This window comes from Drosophila gunungcola, assembly GCF_025200985.1.
Source record: "Drosophila gunungcola strain Sukarami chromosome 3L unlocalized genomic scaffold, Dgunungcola_SK_2 000009F, whole genome shotgun sequence".
Lineage (NCBI taxonomy): Eukaryota > Metazoa > Arthropoda > Insecta > Diptera > Drosophilidae > Drosophila > Drosophila gunungcola.
The window spans coordinates 999,719-1,024,017 of NW_026453181.1; the positions used below are offsets into that span (position 1 = coordinate 999,719).

Sequence of the window (24,299 nt, forward strand, 5' to 3'; positions counted from 1 at the left end):
ACGCTTGCTTTACTGAACCGGTACTTAATGTACCCTTGACTTGGATTCAGAAACGGGGTGTATATGCTTTTTCCACACGACTATTTGCATAAACAGTATGCGAATTATGACTTAAATGGCATAATCCGTTGTTATCTCGTAAACAGGTGCTCAACATAGCCTAAACTCTTCTGGTGTTTAATCATTGTGACGTCACTTGGGCTACGAAACGGAACTGGTACTGCTAACCCCTAAACACACAGATGTTAAAAGCTAAAGTAAACCAGCTCAGCAGGTAGCAAGTCAGTCAGTCAGTCAGTCAGCCAGTCAGTCAGTGTGTCCATCATTTGGTCAAGTGGGGCAGCAGCAACTAATCAAAGACAACTCCAAAAATTAAAACCGGACACAACTTTGTCTGGGCCTTCTTAATTGCTTGGGCAAACTTTTATTTGGAAGCTCGCATGTCAAGCATAAATAGAGAAGAATGGAGACGAAATGATCAGAACGCATATGGGTCAGCTTGGATGGAGACTGCGAGAAAGAAGTAACAGAATATAGACAGAAATTATGTGCACATAATACGGGTATATAAAATAATAATTAAAAAATCGCATGTCAGACAGAATTTTTGACAAATTGTTGCCCCCGCGCACAATCTAAAAGTTAATGAACTTGCCTGAGGAAGAGAATGAAAAGTCCCAAGAGCTAATGATAATGCCATAACACACAGAGCACACATTTTCAGCTACAGATACAACCGCGATGAGTACATAAAAAAAATAGCGCGTGCTGCCCCTCGCATAAAAAGATTTATCATCTAAAACTGTCCGACTGACTATGAATGAAAATGCCGACACATAAACAAAAGCAAAACCAACAACTGTGGCACACACACACGTTTAGTTTACTTGATCAAAAGCGAAAAAGCAACAGCGAAAAAAAAATACATTTAAAATCAAATAAACAAAAACAGAAGGCGTATTTAGAGAGCCATCATAATTGTTTATCAAACTCAAAGCTGGAGAGCGCGAGCTCTCTCGCTATGCGTCACGTTTAAAATAATTAATTGCCGGACAAAATGTTTACACGAAATCAGCGAAAACATTAAATGTCAAAATAAAAAAGGTTAGGTGAGAGTCTCAACAGAAAGCTAATGCGAGAGCACGTTTAAAAACATTGAAGTTTCGGGCAAAAATTAAACAAGTTCAGATATGGTCTTATTAGAGTTGGTCTGGTATTCTTTTGAGTCACATTTCTGGCAGTGCCGAAAAAAAATGTTTCCAAACAAATAACAAAAATTTGCTTTTATTTATTATCACCTTTTTCCTAATTAAGTTAATAAACAAGACGTAAAATAGATTGTATGATTTTTTTAAACGTTTATTTTAATTTGTTTACTTATTAAGTTAAGTTAACAAAACATAAAATTACGATTTTTGTGATTGTTTTTTACGTTATTTTTTTAAAGATTTTAACTGTTTAACTGCATTTTGTCATAAGTATTTAAATAGTGCACACATTAGTCATAAAGTTTTCAAATGAGCGTATACCGTACCGTTTACGAATTTAGCATTTGCAAGCTCAGGGTAATTTTTATACCCTTGCAGAGGGTATTATAATTTCAGTCAGAAGTTTGCAACGCAGTGAAGGAGACGTTTCCGACCCTATAAAGTATATATATTCTTGATCAGCATCACTAGTAGAGTCGATCTAGCCATGTCCGTCTGTCCGTCTGTCCGTCCGTCTGTCCGTCCGTTTATATGCAAACTAGTCTCTCAGTTTTTAAGCTATCTGCATGAAAATTTCCCAAAAGTTGTCTTTCTAGTGCAGGTAGTATATAAGTCGGAGCGAGCCGGATCGGACGACTATAGCATATAGCTCCCATAGGAACAATCGGAAAAATAAATGAAAAAAAATTATAACTTTGCTGTTTTTTAATTTTTTTTTTAGTTCTTCGACATTTAGTAATGGTTTATTATTTCAGAATTATGATTTAAATTTTATCAAAATCGGACGAATATAGCATATAGCTCCCATAGGAACAATCGGAAAAATAAATAAAAAAAAATTATAACTTTTCTGTTTTTTAATTTTTTTTTTAGTTCTTCGAGATATAGTAATGGTTAAATATTTCAGAATTACGGTTTAAATTTCATCAAAATCGGACGACTATAGCATATAGCTCCCATAGCAACAATCATAAAAATAAATGAAAAAAAATTAAAGCTTTTCTGTTTTTTATTTTTTTTTTTTAGTTCTTCGAGATATAGTAACGGATAAATCATTCAGAATTACGGTTTAAATTTCATCAAAATCGGACGACTATAGCATATAGCTCTCATAGGAACAATCATAAAAGTAAATAAAAAAAAATTATAACTTTGGTGTTTTTAAATTTTTCTATAAGTTCTTCGACATATAGTAATGGATAAATATTTCAGAATTACGGTTAAAATTTCATCAAAATAGGACGACTATATCATATAGCTCCAATAGAAATAATAAAATTATATAAAATAACTACCTAATAATAAGCTGCAAATCATCATTGCTTCAATGTTTTTAGACATATACGCAAGTAAATCATAATTTTAATGTTTTCAAAAATATTTAATTCTGGCAATAGCTGCAAGGGTATATAAACTTCGGCTTGCCGAAGTTTGCTTCCTTTCTTGTTCAATTAGGTTTCAAACAGTAAGAAATTTGAGTCTTTGTATAGAACAAATTTAAAATTATAAAATCTGTTGTCTTTTGAGTTTTAAAAAAATGGAATGTTAACAAGACACGAAAAACTTAAGGGTTCCCTTCAAAGTCAATCATTAGCAATTTCTGATACGCTTCCATTACTGCAAACTACAAGTATTAATCATCAAATTGCCTTAATAATCGCATACGCCCCGCAATTGTCATGCTCGCCCCTACTTGCCTCATGCCCCTATTGTATTTTCTCCTGTTCTCCTCGTTGAAAGCATTTATAGGCCAGCCCACACATTGCAGGCAGTTTAACTCAATAAAAATGTTTTTATTTTATTCGCGCTTTTGTATATTTTTGATCAACTTTTTGTATAGAAATTCGCGAACAAGATATTCTCTGCCTCTCGCCTGATTTGCATAAACAGGTCGAAGTCTCTGTCGAGATGTCGACCCGTTTAGAATTGTTCGAATTGCCGACATGCCTTAAGATTTGTTGCCATATCGCTGTATCTTTGAGATACATATATTATTTCGCACGAAGAAAGTGCGAGCGATATTTATAGGTTGACATTTGGCATCAGGGTAACAATGCAGTTTACAGTTGCTAATGATTTCAGCCGGCAAAATTAAATGCTATCTTAGCAATGTGTCTACGACAAATTGGGCAATTTTGTTGCCTTTTCTTGGGAAAGAAAAATCGTTTTGCTTTGGCCAAATATGGCCCAGCGACGACACCAATATGGTCAAGAGGCTAAAGCCGCTTCGACGTCTTTGGAAAAATCAATGTTTATTGCAGTTTCTGGTGCGTTGCCTTTTTGCGGTTCGCTATTTGGCTGTGTGGTAATTAGCAACAACAACATGGTGAGGCAGCTGCTGTGCCGGGCTCAAAAAAGTACCTAGAAATGGTCATGCCACTGATTAAGTGGACGGTTGGATGAATGTCTAGTCGGACACATGCCCCCGAGATGCGGCATATCAACTGAAAGACACAGGGAAAGGATGGCCTGAAATCCGAATGCGTTTTTGATTGGCGAACACGATTGCCTGGCTATCGGTTGGTATTTCACTTCTCCAGACGGGGTCTCACTAGATGCAATTTAGGCAACTTGCAATACATTTTGCAACTGTCAACAGAATTGATGAAATATCAGCTTTTTTCGGTCTTAATGTGCCCACCCAACTGGTTTTTCACACTGCAGATACACATTTCGAGATGCAAATCAAACTGGTTGAGCCGATTGCGAATACTTTTCAGATTGACCAGATATCATTTTGAATTGATAAATACTTCCTTGACTATCAAGTAAAAACATACATTTCGGTAGAGGAGAAATGTATCCGGGATGTGTTCAAAGATAATTGCAAATGATGCACGGCTGTACACCTTAGAGAGTCCAGATCACCTTAACAGTTCTGGCACAACAAAGAAAATCTAACCATTATAAACCTAGCTACACTTTTTAGAGTTAGAATTCGTTCTCGTTTACAATCAATTTAAAGACTAACAGAAATGCTCTTCAAATTCGTCTAGTTGTTGCTCTCCGTGAATAATGGCAGCGCTAATGTATTTGCCATCCGCAGATACAGCGAACAACCGCATCCCCAGCCTTACCCTTCGCGTGCAATTATGAAGATTGATAGATACATTCCCTCCGAATCCAGATCCTTTTTACCGCCTCCCCACAACTTCATGCATTTCCTCCCCCCGCTCCTGTGCCGCCAAAGCAACTTCCTGCCACACGAGCTGCCCCAAGTCGCTTGAGTCCTTCACTCCTTTGACAAATCTGACAGCTGGCCCGAAAAAAGAAACGAGCGCTTCTCCAACCCCCAAAAGGAGCTCAACAACATAAAGCTTATGCTGGCAACAAAGGGGGTGACAAAGGGGCAGGGGATGAAGCGAAAGGGGCTGAGGCGGTTAGAGAGGCAGCAGTCATTATCAAAGCCCTTCAAGGTCTCTCAAGGCAAGCGCTTGTTTTACAGATTTTTATGTTCACGACACGCACACACTCGAGTGGTGGTGGTCTCATATATTTTATGAAAATTAGGAAAACCTGACTGACTGAGCAAGAGGGTCGAGGAAAAGTCGGGATGTGGCCATAAATAAATGGTCTCGTTTACGACTTTGGACATTAACCTGTTAAATTTCTAATGTGTGTGACGGGTCCTTGGTCTCTTTAGGCGCCCCCACCCATCCGTGCACCCGTCCACCCTCTGCCGCCCGCAAGGATCGCCAACGTTTTGCATATTTAAGCAGCCTCAGCAGCAACGGCTTGGATAATCTAACATACTAATGTGTGCGAATGCCCAGTCAGTCCCCTCCTTTCCGGAATGGCTCAGTTCTCAGTTCCAGAGAGGCCACAAAATCAATAATGATTACATTTGCCTTGCATATTTCACCGGCCCACAGAACGGAGCAGAATGGGCGACTCGAGTGGGTGGCTGGGTGGGCTAAATGACATTCGGTGGCATATGCCAATTGCTTGGCAGGTCAGGTGGTTGCTCCTACACCTACACCTACACCGTCCCTCATCCTACCCCACACTTTCAGTGTAGAGTGTGAAAAGACAAAAGCCAAAAGACGGAAAAACGGTTAAGTGGCGAGGTGGCAGCACCACCAGCCAAAAGCCCTTACAGAAAGAGCCTATGCCCACTTCTGCAGAACAGGACGGACTCGGTATGACAAGTCTTTGCCAGAAGATGGGAATGTATTTGCTAATTCATCCGGCATCACAGAAAAGAACATAAAATTGATGGTCTGAAACCATTAAGACAACTCCTTCGTTTCAACGCAATGATTTATGGCAGTAAATCCCCTCTTGAAGAAGAGTAACATGCTGGGGTTTCGACCCTTGTCTTTTGCAGTCTTATATGGGAAATAAAATCACGAATAGTCATTTAGTGTTGTTCTACAAAATGCTAAGTATATTGATTACAGTTGTTGCCCAGATCCGTTACTCTGTTAAACAGTTTTTTAATGAATATGCCACCCTCAGATGGCGCCGGGTGCAATTATAATGACAAGTAATTAAGTCGCAGCGCCATCTGCCGGCCAGGAGTATTTACCTGCAGACGCCTTTTCAACATATTTTCTTAATAATTTTAGAAGTAAATGTTTGATTTGGATATTGTTATTTGCTCCTATTTATTTGTGACATTCAAAACAATTTTGCGATTAATTTTCTAACCATACGAGTTGTTCATGTTAAGTTTCAACATGGGAAATAAGCAGATAAGGTAAATATTTTTATTAATTTTCGACGAGGACAACAAATAAGTAGCACAAAAGAGTCGCATAAATCAAATCAAATCAAATCGAGTTGTACGATTGGGTGTGAAGTTTGTAGAGCTTAGCGAAAATTTAAGTGTCCTCGTCCAATACGATCCGAAATAGAAGTTCTCGCACTGAGTGCCCACTGTACCCCAACTGTAGCCACCACCAAACGGGTTGAGTGCTTGGCTCTGGTGGGGCTTCGAAGCAAAAGAAATGCACTGCACTGGCACCAGCAGCAGAAGATGCAGGCGAAGAGGAACGAAATAAGTGGCGCGCAGGGTCAACAATAAGAGGCGGTGCTTCGGGGGCGGCAAGGGGGCTGGTAAGGGGGAGTGGCGGGCAGGAAGGAGACGCCACTCAATGCAGTCAACGGCCTACAGACTGCAGTCTAACTCGCAGCGGCAGCGGCAGCGACGACTTAGCGACGATGGGTTCTAGCCCAACCAGTTAGAAAATGCAGGCGGGCAAGAAAGTGCAACAAAGTACAGACCTCAATCTGCAGCCCAGCCAACGCACACACAGATACTCACACACACACTTACACAGGGCTGGCGGACCACCCCAACACCCACCGCCCCCTTGCGCCCCCTTGACAGGTTGAAATCCAACGCAGCAGAACGAACGAACGGGCGAAGCGACTGGGGAAAAGTAAATGGAAAACGGCAAGGAAAATGCACACAACAAAAAAGGCAAAGGCAAACGCTGATGACGTTGACGACGAAGACGACGGCGACGGCGACGGCGACAAAGCGATTGCACAAAACAGGCCGAGTGCGAAAAATTTGCAGAGGAGGTGGAAACACATGCCTAAAAAGAAATTGCAACAAAAGCGAAGCAACCAAAAGCCGTAGATTCAAAGAAAAGCGGACCCAAAAGCGAGGAGAAAGGAGACGAAAGTATAGGAAAACTGGTTGAGATGTAGCCAGGCAAGAAGCTTGAATACCTTTCCACAACTGCAGTAAAAATGCATTTTACTTACACGTTGTTCTCTTTCATAAATCTCTAAAAAAAAAAATGTGATTTAAATGTGAACAAATGAACATCTTGGTAGCAACTAAATATCCTATTATTTTCTTTAATAAACTTTAAGTTACATGTACATAAGTATATAAAAATACAAATAAGGAACGTGTTCTCTAGACACAGATTATTTTTGATCAATAGTAAAAATTTGAATTAGGTAAGTAAGTACGAAGCTTTTTAATTCAAATTCAAACAAATCAACTTGTTGGTAGTTAAATCATTTCCCTTGCCTATTAGATAATATGCGTTGCCTAATTTGTTTAAAAATAAACCAAAAATATACTTAAAATCTGGTTTAAAAAAATTTCTAATGTCATCCATAGAATTGAAAGAACTGGAGCTTCAAAACTTTTATTCGTGAGTAACCCCTAAGCAATGTCTCCTGTATTTAATCTAAAACGTGCTAAAACAATCTATTAACATACATTTGCTAACTTATTTAATATGAATTAACTTTTACTATTCTTTAGTCTGAATGAAAATAAAACTGTTGTTAGTTATTAATTATTGCAAAACAATTTTTTTTAAACTTCTGTTAAATAATGGTCTAATTTATTTAATCTGAATAAACTTTTACTTTTCTTTGGTCTGAATGGAAATAAAACTGTTGTAAGTTATTTATTTATTGCAAAACAATTTTTGTGATTTATACAGGGTCAGATTGAACTTTTGTTAAATAATGGGCTCAGCAGATTTCGTGTAATGCCATAAAATTTAATTTCAGCAATAATTGTTGGCTATGAATAACCGATTGGAATAATTGCTGTGAGCTGAGCTCCAGAAAGTTTCTCCCCCGCATTCGTAAATATAGTAACTGATATTTCCCCGCAGTTACAAAGAAAACAAGGGCGATGTTGTGCGCTGCACTGAAAAAAGCTGCAAGAAAAAAAAAAGTGATGAGAAAAAGCAATGTTTCTGCTTTCCAGTACTCCGAGTTTTTAATTCATTTTTATATTTTCTAATTCAAATCAGTGTTCAGATTTTGAATATTTTAAAGTTTCTAAGACTAAAGGAACTTTTATAAGTATAGTCACATATATCCAAAAATCCATTAATCATTTTTAATAAAACAAGCTATAACCATTCTTGTTAGAATTTATATTAATTCGACGTTCCTGAAACATTTTTGTTATAATTACGATTATTATATTGATTTCAGTGTATTATATTTTTTAACACATTCTTAATTACATTCTAAGTGCATTTCATCTATCTTACTAGATATTAAAATATTTTCGTAATTGGAAAAACGTGCTTCCGAAGAGGGTGTCTAAGAGTCGGAGTATAGTTTATATGACAAAAAGAAACCAGTCAGAAATTAGGAAGATTTGAAATCTAATCTTATCGATTTTAAATCTTTTTAGATAAAACTTCAAGCATTATCGCTCACGTTTAAAACCAGTTCGGCATATAAAGACTTTTTATTGGGTAAACATGGGTTTTATGTTTTTGCAATGCAAAATTCTCAGTGTATGGGAGATTCAAATCCGTTTTCAAGTGCAGCGAGGCGACGACGATGGCGACGGTTTCGCCTTTAAAAAGTAATCACAATTGAGTTTCCCCAGCTGCAGGCAGCAACAAATACAACAATGAAAACGGTAAAGCTGCAAAAAGTTTTCTTGGGATAAATTTGTTGCCTTGGCAAGGTCTGATAAGACTTATATTTCATATATATATATATATATATATTATATGTATCAAAAAGGACCCTGGCAACGCCTTTTTTTGCGAGTCAGAGTCAAACGTTTGACGACGCGGAAGTGATTAAACGGATAAAAAGGAAAAAGGGCTGGTTTCTAAAACTGATTCTCACAAGCCCAGTCATAGAAAGTTTCACTTATAAGGCATAAACGCACTCGAAGATATTGGATGTTGACGAGTTACATAGATTGTTTACTATGGAAGACTTGTGCCCTCATTAAAAGTTTAAAGCAATTACTTTATTTCAGATATACGAATAATAATAAAAACACATACATATGTATAAAAATAATTAATTTGTGTACAATGAGAAATAAAGATGAATTGAAAAATGATTTATTTATTTCTTTATATTTAAAAAATTTTTTAATTACCCATATCCAGGAAGTCGATGGTTTTCATTAATAAGCAATTTATGATGTTTAAAAACCAGGAATAGATTTATAAGGGGCGAAATATGATTGTTCTAAAAATGTAAAACAAGTAAATAATTCATTTAAGGGCTAACAAGCCAGGCCACGAGTGGGAGCCCAACAACAAAGAAACGAGGCAAAGGAAAACGCGCGCTTTGCCTGAGCCGCTGCCCACGCCAATTAGAATTTTTAAGTCCAACTGGGCGGCGCTTTGCAACACTGCCTGACGCCACGCACACGGACGCACACCAGTGCAAACAGAGCCAGTTTGTCTGGCAATTGAACAATTGAGCGCAAAGAGCGACTTGCGCTCAGGGCGCGAGAGAACGAGAGCGACTGAGGCAAAGACGCGCGTAAAACAACGAAGCGTTTTTTTTGCCAGGGTATAGAGAGCATAATGGGACTGGTTTTGGAAATGGGCAGCGAAAATGCAGAAATTGCCCTTCCACCCGATAAGGGTGGCGAATCGGGCACCAAAACAACGACGGCTTATCACATTCCTCGCCGTTTTTACAGATTTACAGGGTATCACGGCGAATGCAGGCGCAAAGGGAATCGGCAATGACAACAAAGAGCGGAGAACGCGAGAAGGCAAATAGGAAAAATAACGACGGAGGAGAACAAAAATCAATTTGAGTGGATGCTGGACTTATTTTGTTCGTTCCTCTTTTTTGCACAAAGTTTAAAAAGCTGTATGCAGTACACACACACTCACAAGCACGGGGAAACACAGACAGCAACACGCGACGGCTTTTTCGCCGGTTGGGGTAAAATACAAAGAAATACGCAGAGAGAACGTTTTAATTATGCTTAATTTGTTGTTAATCAAACACAAAACACCGCTTCGGAACAAACTCACGCGGCGGGCCGTTACAAAAGGGCCCGAAAAACAATTAAATTTTAGATTTAAAGGTGCTCACGTTTTTCTGCTGTAGATCGGATTCGGTATCGGGTTTATTTGCCGGATTGTTATTACACGTTAATTAACAATTCAGTGCTTCGCTGTTTCCTTTCTCACTGCGTTTGCCTGCGCACACTTTAGACTTGCATTTGCAATGCGTATTGTTGAATTTCTTCCGGTCGTTACTTTTAAGTGGCTCTGCTACACACCGTAAGCTGAAGTGAATCTGTAAACTTGCGATTTTCTGAGATATATTTTGCTCTGCGGACTTGCGGGACTTTGCGCGACGTACAACCGAACACCACCAATTTTTTTCGCCGTTTGAGCAAGATAAAACAAGAATCATCGATGTTGGCACAATGTCATCGATGTTTTCCAACTATCGATGACAAATGATTTCCCAACAGAAATGATAAAAGTCAAAGTTTTCAGAGCAGAAATGTTAAAAATGAACGTTTTCTTAACAAAAATGTTAGTTTACTTGCTAGGAACATCGAAGTTTTCAAAACATCACGCTTCTCGATGCTTGGCAGAAAGTCATCAACATTTTCCCATCTCTAGCGAGTACTATCTTTGAAAAATCACTCTAGCTCTTGCACACCGTTAACGCTGCTTGAGCCTATTTCGGCTGCGAGCGCCCAATTCTAGGGATATTTTGGTACTTTTTGCCTTTCTGCGCAGGCGTGGTTCACCAAAGTGTGGGTGACACTCAAAAAATCACTCAATTCTCTTTTTCGCGCTCTCCTGCCGGACCAAAAGGTAAAGCAGATACAGCGATGAATAACGGAAAAGGTGACGGGGGTGCACCTAGCGCTCAACGAGAGAGCGAGCAAGAGAAACGGGACGGCACACAGTGAGTGTGCGGTTCATCTTAATATGGTCGTCTCCCTCGCACTTACGGAGGCCTCGCCTGCGCATGATCGGGAGAGATGAGTGGAGTGTTATGCTTTTGAGTACTTCGGTTCTGTTAGAATTAACAGAAATTCTGATTTGGTTTCTCGATCACTAACAGAGGTTACAGAGGGCAACACTGTAGATCAAGTCAACCAAACCAAAAAAATTTAGTTTTAATCACTTAAAAAATGGAAAAGTATTAAAGAAATGTAAATTCTGAGAAAATTAGGTTTAACAAAACATTTATATTTCTTCGTTGTTACTTTTTTGACACTTTTAAAAAATATAAAAGTTCTTTTTTAATAACAACGTCGCAGTTAATTATTTTGCTATTACTGCTTAATATGTTTTTTTTTAAATTTGTTTTTAATTTTTTTTTGTTTTGTTTCATTTAGACTAAGTGCCAAGACTTTCTAAAAAAATACATTTTTTATAAAGTAAAGAATATTATAAATAAATTACGAGCATTTAAATTATTTCCTAAAATGTTAAAAATTTGTTGTTGTTTGTTTGAGTTAATCGACCCGTTATTATAATAATTAGCGTAGTTTAAAATAAATAAATGAAACATAGTTGTAGAGATCTATGTATGTAGTCAATTTTATTTATAGATTTTATAGGTTTACTATATTAGAATTACCGGTTTATCTTTTTTATGATCGGACAACGATACCATATAGCTGCCATGGGAACGATCGAAAAATTCAGCGAAAAATCGACATTGCTTCAATATTTTAATACATACATATGAACATATACGCAATTTAATCGTTTTTAATCCAATTTTTATACCCTTGCAGAGGGTATTATAATTTCAGTCAGAAGTTTGCAACGCAGTGAAGGAGACATCTCCGACCCTATAAAGTATATATATCTTGATCAGCATCACTAGGAGAGTCGATCTAGCCATGTCCGTCTGTCCGTCCTTTTCTACGCAAACTAGTATTTCAGTTGTAAAGCTATCTGCATGAAACTTTCCCAAAAGTTGTCTTTCTATTGCAGGTAGTATATAAGTCGGAACGAGCCGGATCGGACGACTATAGCATATAGCTCCCATAGGAACAATCGGAAAAATAAATAACAAAATATTATAACTTTTCTGTTTTTTAATTTTTTTTTAGTTCTTCAAGATATAGTAATGGTTAAATATTTCAGAATTACGGTTTAAATTTCATCAAAATCGGACGACTATAGCATATAGCTCCCATAGAAATAATAAAATTATATAAAATAACTACCTAATAATTGAGCTGCAAATCATCATTGCTTCAATGTTTTTAGATATATACGCAAGTAAATCATAATTTTAATGTTTTCCAAAATATTTAATTCTTGCAATAGCTGCAAGGGTATATAAACTTCGGCTTGCCGAAGTTTGCTTCCTTTCTTGTTTTGTTTGTAATAGCTGCAAGGGATATATGAACTACAGCTTGCCGAAGTTAGCTTCTTTTCTTGTTTTAATTTAAACTTAAGCACAAAGTTATTATTAAGATAACGGAAAACACATGGATTATATGCATTTGTATCCTTGCCTTCATCATTATCTGAAAACTTGATAAAATCTTGGACCACTTTAGGTATTCTAGTATATTTTTTTTTGTAAGTCGGCTAAAGTAGTTATTGTCGTATCAGAATTTATAAATAATTTATATAGAATATCATTTATTGGTCCTTGCTTATTGCTCAATGGGCTTCTTCTGAAAGCATTGAATACAAATTGTATGTTGAGAGGGAGGCAAACGGGTTTCTTGGGGTTTTTTTCATGAAAAGGATGAGAGCTCTGTGATGATTGACAGCTCTGTCTGATGTGCAAACTTCTAAAACCTAGTTACATATGTATATTTCCACACGACATAGGTAAGTTTTATTTAATGTTGGTTATTTAAGGGGTTGCATGGACTATTTCTGGCAGTCCTTTAAAAAAAGGTCTCCCCGCGCTGACAGTAGAACTTTTTGCAGGATCATCAGAAGTAAAAAATATTTGTTAAGACCATAAACTAGGTGTTGCACGAAGGAAAATATGAAAATTGTATTTTTGAAATACATTTGTACAAAAAATGCCTATTTTGGTAAAAATTTCTAGACGTTTTTATTATACCCTTGCAGAGGGTATTATAATTTCATTCAGAAGTTTGCAACGCAGTTTCGACGCGATCTTGTCTCTCAGTTTTTTTTTTAAACCGGAAAACAATTTTATATAGCTGCCAGAGTAGCTATGTGTTTTAAACATACACGCCTTTAGTCGAAATTTAGATGTTTTATTTATATTTTAATTTGGCAAATACCTGTCTTGAAAATATAATCGTTCGATCATGACCTTGTAAATTACAATATATCTTTTAAGTTTTAAGTGACAATAAAAGTGGTAAGCGAACGCACAACTTTTCAAAGCTGTATCTCCAAAACTGTCACTCGGATCAACATAAGAAATTAGGACAATGTTATAGGTTTTAATAAGAAAATAAAATAAATAAATTCTTTAAAATTGCATGTACGTACATACATATGTATATACGCAAATATCTCAATGACTATGAAATATAGAGGAAACTAATTACCTTTACAACAATATGCTTAACAAAGTTAATATAAGATTAATACAGTTTTTAACCACTTTGTATTTTTTGATGTTAGACCATTATTATTAAGTTTAGTCAAAAAAGTCACAAAAGCTTTAATTTTTTACTCAAATTTGCGATTACGGCAATTTGCGATAGTTTCAATGAGAAGAGTGAGTCAAATGTGGGTAAAATTTTGAGCCCCCTTAATGAAAGGGATTAAAATATAACGCACAAATGAGACCAACAACAACTAATAATTGCAAACGTAATGAATTGCTTTTAAATTAAATTATGTTATTAATTTTATGCCCAAACAGCGACAAAAACGACAAAGGATTACACAAATATTTTGAGTTCATTATAAATGAGTGACACACAATAACCACAACGAAATTCCAATTAGACTCAACTGTGGTGGGATTATAAATTTTCTGATTGGGTTTTCCCTTTTTTTTGCAACGTCCCAAATGACCTTCAGAGGTTTTAAAACTACATAGTTGAAAATTGATCCCTTAGGTGCACCTAAAAAAATTTTCAAAGAAACTAAAATATTATTACACGAATTTTAAACTATTGGGTGTGCCAAAATTCTCAATGAGTATTAATTTAGTAAAGTATCAAAATTAAACTTACGTTGTTCATAAACAAGATCTTAGAAAACAGATTTACTCTCTTTAGTATAAAAATGATACAAAAATGAATAGGGGTTATATTATTTAGTATTGAATTAATATTTACACTCTAATACTATCTGTAGTTTATTTTTATTACACCCTTATTAAACATAACTTTCAGTTTTTTTTTGGGTGTGGTTACAAAAATTATTTATTTACCTGGGTGTATTAAAGGTATAGAAATAGAAAAATAAGTAAATATAATATTTAATCATCCCCCTATTTCAATCACGTAATGGTCTAATTGCTTATGTCGTTTTTGTAACCAAGTTGCTAATTACACCTCGAGATGTTTTGTGTTTAAATGACGTATTAATTGTTATTTTATTATTTTTATATTTCAATAATAAATCATAAAAATAAGTTGTAAAAATTTGTATAATTTTCAAACGAAAATATAGTCATACAGTTGTCACATAATTTTAAAGCAGACATTTTTTGTTAAAGGGCCAATGTTTTTAGAGTTTCTTTTCACGTGGCGTTTTTGTTTGATATCACAATATCAATTTTTGTTGTTAAGAGCTCATAAAAATAAAATTTCGGCCTAAGTCGAATTAAATTTTGTTTTATTATACATTTTTAAAATAACATATTATTTATTTAAAAACATGTAACTTATAAAATAAACATAGTAAATATAAGTTTAAAAAGGTTTTGATTTTTAAATTGATCTTAGACATTAAAGAATAAATCGAAAATTTAAGTTTGAATATAACTTTATAGTTAGAAAATGTTTTTATATGACTTTATAGGCGGTTATCACTTTATGGGGATTTTAAATAAATTTGTATTTGTGTTATTCTGTGTAAATTTATTTTGAATGTGACTGTTTGCTAGCCATATAAATAAATTGAATAACAAACACAACGGTCAATAAATTAATTTAAAAAAGAGAAAACTGATAGAAAAACAAGAAAAAAATGGGCTGAAAATGTAAATTCTACTCTTCAACAAAAAAAGTGTGGACATTGGTCATTGGTGGGCGTGGCACTGCATTCGAATGGCAGTCCAACTTTCGTTTGACGCCTTTGTCCGTGTGGATGTGTAAAAACGATAAGTGCAAAATTTAATTAAATTTCATTTCAGGCAAAAAAAAAATCATAGAAATGAGGAGCATCGCAAAAGAAGTCCGCATTGAAGTCCGTTACAAGCGAAATGCATTAAGCCCACGAGTTTTAATTAAATTATTATTAATCTCATATGACTGCGTGCATGTGTGCGTAAAGTTCTACCGCATCTGACTTTACCTGATAAAAAATAGAGAAACAGAGAAATTGAATTTCATAAATAAACAAGCCGAAATGAAAGAAAATCAAGAGAGAAAAAACTTTGACGTGCCCCACAAAATATTCCTATCTGTGCCAAAAAGTTAACTGCCTGTGGTTGGTGTGTTGGTGGGTTGGTGGGAAAACCTGCCGAACAGTTTGACAGACAAAATTAGGTCGTCTGAATTTTGAATGAACTCTAATTGTCATGAAATGCGGCTAAAATTGTCAATGTTACCGATTGTCACCGATTGTGAGTTTAAACCCACAACGCCCATTCACCAACTGCACAACCCACTCGTTATTGATTCGGATTATGCAAATAAGCATTAGTCCAGTTCGTTATCAATTTTCCGTAGCAATAACGACAATTTTTGGTTCATATTGAGGACGAATTTATGAACATATGACAAAGCTGACAATATTAACAAAACAAAATCATTTTCAAAAGATGTTATTCCAAATCAGACGCATTAAAATATTAAGTATTCGCTAAAATCGGTTACGTTAATTACTAAACTATATTCGCTTTTTGTCCTGTCAGTGTTTAGTAACTGTCAATAAAATGAAAGATCTACCTTAATCTTTCAACACTAATGCACCGATCGTTTTAAAATATTTAGCACTATTTCTGTACATCAAATTTGGTAATATTTTTTTAAAAATGTTTAAAAAAACTCACTTAAAAGCGAGTTTTGTTCTTAAAAAAGTTCCTAAAAAGTTAAAAATTTAAATTTTGAAAATCCGGCCACAGATTACACATGTGCAACAAAAGAGGTCGATGAAAATACATTGGCGCGACTATATAGGCCTTATTAATCTCGGTGTGCTGAACACGACCTCATTCTTGGAATTTCTCCATCAGCCTCAGAAAAATTATCTCAAAGAGCCAAAAAGGACGATTTTTCGGGTACTTTGACTCTAAAAAAACGGCCGAGTCAATTCCTATGATATTTTTGCTATAGTGCCACTATTTGGCTAAGGATCCTTATACCCAAAACAGTCGAGAGATTTTTTTAACATTTTATATTGAAAAATAATGCAATCACTTCAAAAGACCGAAAAGCCCTTTGTTTGGTGGTGCCAAAAGTAGGCATACAATTTTTGTGAAATGCCTACAATATTCATGTGAAATTTTACATGATTGACATTAAACTGTAGTAATATAAAATGACAGGGTTGAGAAACTATTTTTTTGAAACCATACTGTTTAATTACTACAATTTTATGTCAATCATGTCAAATACAATTAAAAAAAAATTAAGATAAAAGCATAATTTCTGTGTTAATAAAAATACTCGGTTTCCTTCGCCAGATTTTAAAATTTAAGATATAAGTTATAATGTCAACCGCAATGAAAAGAGTGCTCTTAAAACAAACCAGGGCCCCTCTTAATTAGTCTCACTTGTTGAACCAACTACAAGGATGGATTTTATCCTTTTCAGACCCTCTCTCCTACTCTCTTGCTCACTTTGCATTTCAATGTATCTATATTTCTCTGGGAATCATTCACCTTTCATAAGCTTTAAGTTCTTAGGAAACATTTAAATGTAAATCTATTTGAGTTGGCCTCTTTCAGTGGCTTAGTGGCTGCTAAGTGGAATGGCCAAAGCCTGTGCTCGAGCAAGAAAACGGCAAGTTCATTTAACTAATAGCCAACAATTTATAACTAGCTTGAGCTGGCCGCTGCCCTCTATCCTCTGCCGCTTCAAAAAGCTTGCGACGACGTACAACTAATGGCCTACCCACCTGGACCGGTGTCTCGCCCTTGTTTCCGGAGCTGGAAAACTAATCCGCTTAATGTTTTGCCTATCTTCTAAAATATGACCAGCACTGGCCAGGACCTGCAGCATACGACAGCCTTCTTAGGCCTTATGTGTGTGTGCTGGAACTTACTTCCAATATTGATAAGGCAAAAGATGCCCAAAAGGCATGGACTTCAACTCTTCGCCGTGGCAACCAAAACAGAAAGGAAAACGACGGGCAAAAATTGAAATAAAAGTGTTATACAGTGCGTGAAGAAAAGTTTTTCTGAGATAACTTAAATAGACCCCAAAGAGCACGATGATAATTTCATAGGCAGTTCGTGATGGGAAATGGAGAAAAGGAGGGCCAGGGTCTACATGTGAATCTGCTAATTAACTAAATTGAGGGAAAACTTTTGTCTCTATGCGACTGAAAAGGCGAAGCAAGAAACTTTGGAAATATAAAGAAAGCTTGATCCCTTGACTGTTTAATGGATTTAAATGAAAGAAAAAAATTAAATTATAAGATATATTTAATAAATCAAATAGACAGTAGAACTAACAGCTTACCTGATTTTAAAATTGACCCGGTTTATTTTTTATCTGTTAAGTATAGAAAAAATAAAGATAAATTAATAAGAGTATGATTTGATTAAATCAGGGACCGAAAATAACAGTTTTTAAAAAGTCCTGTCAATATAATGAATATAGGGAAATCTGAAACTTAAATCTAAGTTTACAGTATAATTTATTCAATGCGCACTTTTTTTTGATGCTCTACATTTTTCTAATAAAGCATTTTTTTATGTTTCTCATTTTGTAATTACATTTGCAGTAATGTTAATTGTGAATTCGAGGCTCCGTTGGAAAATAATATAAATTCTTTAAGTGACTATGCCCAGATTGCTTATCTCGTTCAATAACAATTACAAAAGCTAGTAAAATTTTATTCAAAAGTAATATATATATGATTGATCAGCATAATTTAAGTCCGTCGATTCTACACGATTTAATTAATAATCAACAATTTTTAAGCTTTTTGGGTAAATCTTTTCCAACTGTCTTATTTCTAATGTCTTTCTGCAATAAGTTGAACTTAAGAAGGACGGTCTGGTCCTTCAAATTCAAACATACTTTTTAGTCCACTCACATTCTTCAATTATGTTAAAAAAGATTTACCCAACTTATCTCATGATTTTCTTGATTGGCTGCTTACACTGTAACCCGCAAATCCAGCCCCAAATGCTTCCAAATTGTATGCTTACAGACAGCCAAGCCCACTTTCGCCGTTCTTCTGCAGAAAAAAAAAGACTACCCTCCCTTCACACATGCTTTCCATATTAAAGCTGAGCAGCTGAAACGCTTATAAAGCTTTAAATGTAGCACGAAAAGCGCGACCCCGAAATTTCCGTTGCATACTTTGCTGCGCACAAACTCGCTGAAAGGTGTTTCATTCATATGTATATTTCAGGTTATACATTTGGGTGTATGTACGCTTTGCTTGCTTATTTAATCTGCCACCAAATTGTGTACACATAGACGAAAAAAAAAACGAATCTAAAAAGTTTAAAAGGCTATGAAAGCAAATTAAAAACTTTTTTACCCCTGAACTAAGCGAAGTCAAACCCAAAGTAGAATAACGTCAGTTGTGGTTTGTGTTTTAGCGACACTGGCTTTATTGCATTTAGCCTGCATTTTGAAATTGGTTGACATAAAACAAAAATGAAAAACAGCGCAGTTATATCTGAAAGAATATTATACAAAAAATTAAAAAACAGCAAAATTAAAATTTTAAATTTTATAAACGGAATCATGACTCGTGATTTTATAATACCCTCTGGAGGGTATTATAAATATCCGCATATAAAATGTAATAAACGTCGGTAAGTCAATCCTTATAAATATATGTGAATGTTTAAGTAAACATTTGTATTTAAATTTCTTCATTTTCTTACTTACTTTAAACATGCCACAACATGTTATCGCTCTTTATTTAAAGTCAATCGTCAAAGCTTTTTTTGGAAAATATTTTTTAAAGGCTTTTGTTTCTTGAGAAATATGGGTCAATGCTGTTTTCAATTAAATACTAGACCCACATATGATACTTGTGAATATTTTTACAGGTGTCCATTCAATCAAATCAGCTTTTCGATTTTCTGACCCAAAACATTTAATTCAAAATTTTGACTTCAGTTGGGCACAATCAGTTGTGAAGTCAGTTCATGAATATTTATAAATCAGTTTCATATACATACCAGTACGAGAATGTGGCAAAAGCTGCTCAAATCGGCCATACCATCCCGCCCCGCCCCCTGCCACCTTCTCTGACAAAAAGGAACCTCAAAAGCAAATTCAATTAACCCTACAGACCGTAGAGAGCATAAGCAAATACACTCAACCAATACAAATACGAAGACCGAGACAGACAAGCCGAACTCCTCACTTTGCGGGTCTCCGGTCCTGTGAACTCCATTCTGAGGCTCCGCTGGACTAAGGCACGCGCCAACTGCCACAAATCCTCCTCACAGACGCAAGTGGCGCCCGAGCAGGGACGCAGGGAGGCTGACCAACCGCAAGGACACAAAGTAACTAATTATCTCGCCTTAACCCCTTGCCAACAGCATCCTGCTGTGTTTACTTGGCACATCACCACCACCACCACTTCGTCTGAAGTCCTTATGCATGCCTCGTCGCACGTGGCTGGGAAATCGACCCAAAAAGTAAAAAGAAAGCTGGGGAAAATTGAATGCAAACCCGATATGTTTTTCACATTTGAATGGACAATGGGCAGAAGGCCTGGGAAAGGGAAAGGGGAAACAAAAAATGTAAATGAAATGTGTCAAATGCTGACACATGCCGCGTCTGAAACTGGAACTCGTTGGGCTACGTAAAAAAAGGGAATCAAAGGAGGGTTGCGAAGGAAACCGAGGGTATTCCTGCCTAGGGCGGGAGTCTTGTTTCACGAAGGTGGGACTTTTCACAGCAATCACCGGCTGAATTAATATTTATCGGTAACAAACTGGGAACATCTAACATCTAACCCCGACCCCCAAGTGAAGTAGCCCAACATCAATTCCATTTCCACTCAACACAACGTCAAACAAGCAAAAAAGGCTTTACGCCTTCCAAACGGTTCTGCATCCTCCTGCCAGGAAGACCAAACACTGGCCAGACTTCCATCTGCAATCTCGAACTGGCTCGGATGGATGGATGGATGGATGGATGGATGGATGCCAGCTATTATTTGGACAGCACTCGTGGCGCGTACACAAAATGAACATGGCCAACTACATTGCATCGGGGGGTGGTGCGGGTCTGATTTAGAAGGATTTGCACGTTGGCAAATGGCACGAGCCATTGAGCTAACGATCGAAATTGTATCTCGCACGCATGTTTTGTATCTGCAACTCTGAGCATAGCACTGAAAAAAACAGTTACTCTGATTATGTTTCCATTCAATCAGCTAAAGTTTGAGTTAGAAGTGAGATCAAAACTGTTTAAGAAATTGTCGGCTGAGTAGTTAGAATATAAAAAGCAAAGTCGAATGTTTTGCACTGATTGATTAAATCAATACCTTTTTATACAATACTGAAATACTCTGTTTGACATACGTATCTAAGCTTATGCCTCTTGAACAGCATAGTCCATATTGCGCAAAAATGTACCTATTACATAGTTTCTTATTTCATAAAAAGAAGTGATTTTTAAAATTGTGCAATAAACTATTAAGTTTTAATTTTAACTTCTACACTTATACACAAGCGCTTTATATGCCGTTATATAATATATGATAAGAAACGTAATTTGAATTTTGCATATTAAGTATGAACAAACCTAACCAAATCTAAAGTATGTATTCTCGTTTTAGTCTCAGTGCACTTGTGCATACTTCGACAAGCGAATCTGAAGTCCCGAGCGTTTAACGTCAAATAAAAACCAAGTAAATAATTTAGCAGCCAAAGGCAGCACAACGAAGTGCTCAATGAGAAGAAGTAGAAAAACCTTAGCGTATTTATTTGCAATTTTCGCATTTTAAGCCGATAAAAGCGGGGCAGTGAGCTTGTGTGTGCTAGTGTGTGGGAGGTGTGCGGTGAGGCTGTGAGGCGGTGAGGCGGTGAGGCGGTGAGGGGTGGTGACTGTATAAAATGACAAGCGTTTGACACAAGCACCGGAATATCCGTCAGTGTGGCGACGAAGCGGACGACACTGCGTCCTGAGTCCTGAAGCCAAAAGAAGGACAAGGGAGCTCCAGGAAAACGACAGGATGGCGATGATGAGGCCGGAGGAGAGCGGTGGAAATGTGTGTCCTGCGCGTGCAGTGTTTGCTAGCGTGTTACGGCCACATCCATAATACAAAAGGATGCTCCGGCCAAACCGAGCGAGCATCATTTCCCGATGCCATTTTTAGTTGTGTCTCTCGGTCTCCAACTGTGTGTGTCAACTATTCTAATAGTTCCCGCTTGAGTGGTGTGTGTGTGAGTGTGTCTTTGCGTGATTTACAGTTGCGCTGATTGCAAGGATAATGCCAAAGTACTCTGCTCGCTGGCAGGAAGTCTCTGGCGCGCTCCCATTCTTTGCTCGCCAAGGAAGTCCCTGCCAAAGCGGATGTTAACTTAAAGGTATTAAGAAATTGAATCAAAGTAGAAATATTGTAAAAAAACGTACTTCTAAAAGAAGTGGAAAAGTCCGTACACCAAAAAAAATCTTTTAAAATCAGCGATTTATTTATTTTTATTGCAATATGCAAATATGTTGCATACGTACATAAGCTGATTTGTTTAAAGCCAACGACTAAGATATTGATGCAGTTAAAATGTTATATCCACAACGATCTAAGAAGTTTATAACTTAGCTAAAGTATTTAAATTGTTGCCATGTTTAGGTAGATTTGAAAACTTTTTGGGTAATTTTTTTTGGGTGTTTACTGAGTGTAAGAAATATAATATAAATTTTAAAAAAAGAGTTGAAAATGCTATGCTTTTTTTGTTATACTTTATGAAAAAACTCCGTCCACTTTTTATTTATTACTTAAATAAGCTTTTTATTCACTAATAAAAATATAATGCTATATTTAAACCACGTATCATAAGTAAAAATACTAGATTAAACATACTATTGTTTCAAAATCAGTATCTAGGAGCTGTGGTCAATATGAGATCAGTTTTTAATTCATAAGTAAGTAAATTTCAATTATGCTCCGGCTCTCCTTATATTTTGTATGAAGTATTCAAGATATATACTTACGTAGTAATAGATAGAAATTGTTTGCTCGATCACTAGATAAAAAGAGTTGTCAATATTTTTTTTTAGTGTATAGGAGTCGAAGCTGCGGGAGGAGAGGCAAAAACTGGAAGCGAATAGGTGGCGGATGCTTCAGTTGAATTTGCCGTTGCCTAAGTGCCGCTCCGACTTTGAACTATGACGTTGGCTTTTAGTGTATTAAGAAAATGTCAAAGGAGCTGGCAGCTCAAGCTCCAGTCGAAGTGGTACCAGGTGCTTTACTGCGAATTCGGAGGGGCCAGGGGAACTAATACATAATAATGCAATTTTGCCAAGGACAACGGCAATGAGGACTGCGGATTCATTTGGCTTATGCCAAATGCCACGCAGAATTTAAAATCTAAAAAGTTAGAGAAAAGTAAAAAAGCTGAAACAAGGGGAAATGGTGTGCTTACAGGATTATAATTTTCTGCAATCATTCCAGGCATTCTTTCAAACCAAAATGTGTGCAGCATCACCGGCACTCAATAAACAGAACAACGGAAAGAGAATAAATGTATACCCAGCCAAAAATTCCATAAGCCCAACATAACAATTACTGCCATGTTGGAACACATAAATATTTTATAAGGCTCGAATCCCAGGGATCCCCGTTCCAGCATCCACCTGTGCGTATGTATGTATATACAGGATTCGGCCACCTATGTATAACCACTGGCAGTCCCAAGTGTCCTGCCCTGCACTTAATCTCAATTTGATGCCTACGTATACCCTGTCGTCTGTAATTGAAAAGTAAGGAGTAAGTAGTAAACATTGTGGCTTAACCAAAAATGCTTTTATCACAACTGCTTCATTATTATTTTTCACATGCTTACAGGAATTTGTATGTTGTGCTAAGCTTTAAGGGGGAGTAACAAGGATACGATTCAAAGGGTTTTCTGCCTCCATGAAAAATGATCTGAGAAAACAGAATTGAGTATTCAAAGCTAAATCGTTTACCTGGAAAGGTATCTTATATTCGACAAATTTGAGCCAACAACTCTTGGTTGTGTTATCATAGATTTTCATATGCATTTTTATTTTCGCAATTTATTACAGAGCCCCCACCAACCACTGGATATATCCACCGGTCCCTTCCTATAATCGTATATGCCATAAGAGTATTAACGCAATTCAATTTCTGCCCATTTTGCCTCCATCCATAGAACAAAAAAAACAACAACAGCAACTGTAGGAATAACTACAGCAATAAGAGCTGGCCTGAAACAATGTATATTGCGCCACCTGCGCAGAGCAAACCGATATATACAAATCCTGTGTGATCTTTAGGAAATTGAATTTAAAAAAAAACTTTAAAACTTTAAAACTTTATCAAATTTACAAATTAAGATAAATCATACCAATGATTTAAAACACTTGTAAATATTATGCTGTACTATTTAACGTATGTACAAGTACAAGTACTTTAATGTAATATATTACTTTTCGAAATTTGCAAGATATTAATTTTAAGTTAAATATAACAAAATACTAAAGAATTATATACTTAACTTTAACTTAAAACACTTTTAGGAGTAATTTAGTCTTTAAATTAGATCCGCTGTGGGATATGCCGTATGGTTGGAAGTAGGGCAACAAACGGTAAACGTATTAACTTCCGTTCACTTTTATAGGCACAAGCAAACACACCTACACAACCACTCCCACCAGCGCACATTGTGGCACACATATGCCGAACTCAACTCGATGATGACCAAAGGACACGTATGGGCACGCCTCCTGGATGAAAACGATGAAAAAGGACGAGGGAAGATCCGGCCCTGGGAAACCGGAGACCGAAGCAGGACAGGACTACATCGCGTGTTTGCCCTAGCTCAGGCAGTGAGAGGACATGCGAACAATTGGATGCTGGCGGTGGGTGGCAGTTGTCATAGGTATTTTGTGTTGTACAGAGTACC

General features: G+C 36.4%; 1 protein-coding gene and 1 long non-coding RNA gene across 24 annotated transcripts in view; one reads left to right on the forward strand and one right to left on the reverse strand.

The window, feature by feature from the left end:
* LOC128259785 (poly(rC)-binding protein 3) overlaps positions 1 to 24,299 on the reverse strand; it is a 99,775-nt gene that overhangs the window by 43,115 nt on the left and 32,361 nt on the right. For 15 of the 22 annotated variants that reach the window (XM_052992351.1, XM_052992364.1, XM_052992361.1 and 12 more), the window contains exon 1: positions 10,002 to 10,317. The gene's annotated coding sequence lies outside the window, so the exon portion shown is untranslated. Of the gene's footprint in view, positions 1 to 10,001; positions 10,318 to 17,691; positions 17,725 to 24,299 lie in introns of those variants that run through there. The other 7 variants (XM_052992371.1, XM_052992370.1, XM_052992369.1 and 4 more) reach the window with 2 other exon arrangements.
* LOC128259799 (uncharacterized) lies at positions 21,107 to 23,687 on the forward strand. Of its 2 annotated transcripts, XR_008268087.1 has the most exons (5): positions 21,107 to 21,740; positions 22,432 to 22,748; positions 22,826 to 23,140; positions 23,219 to 23,348; positions 23,440 to 23,687. It is a non-coding gene; the product is annotated as an uncharacterized LOC128259799 (long non-coding RNA). The 2 variants fall into 2 exon arrangements; XR_008268088.1 differs by lacking the exon at positions 22,432 to 22,748.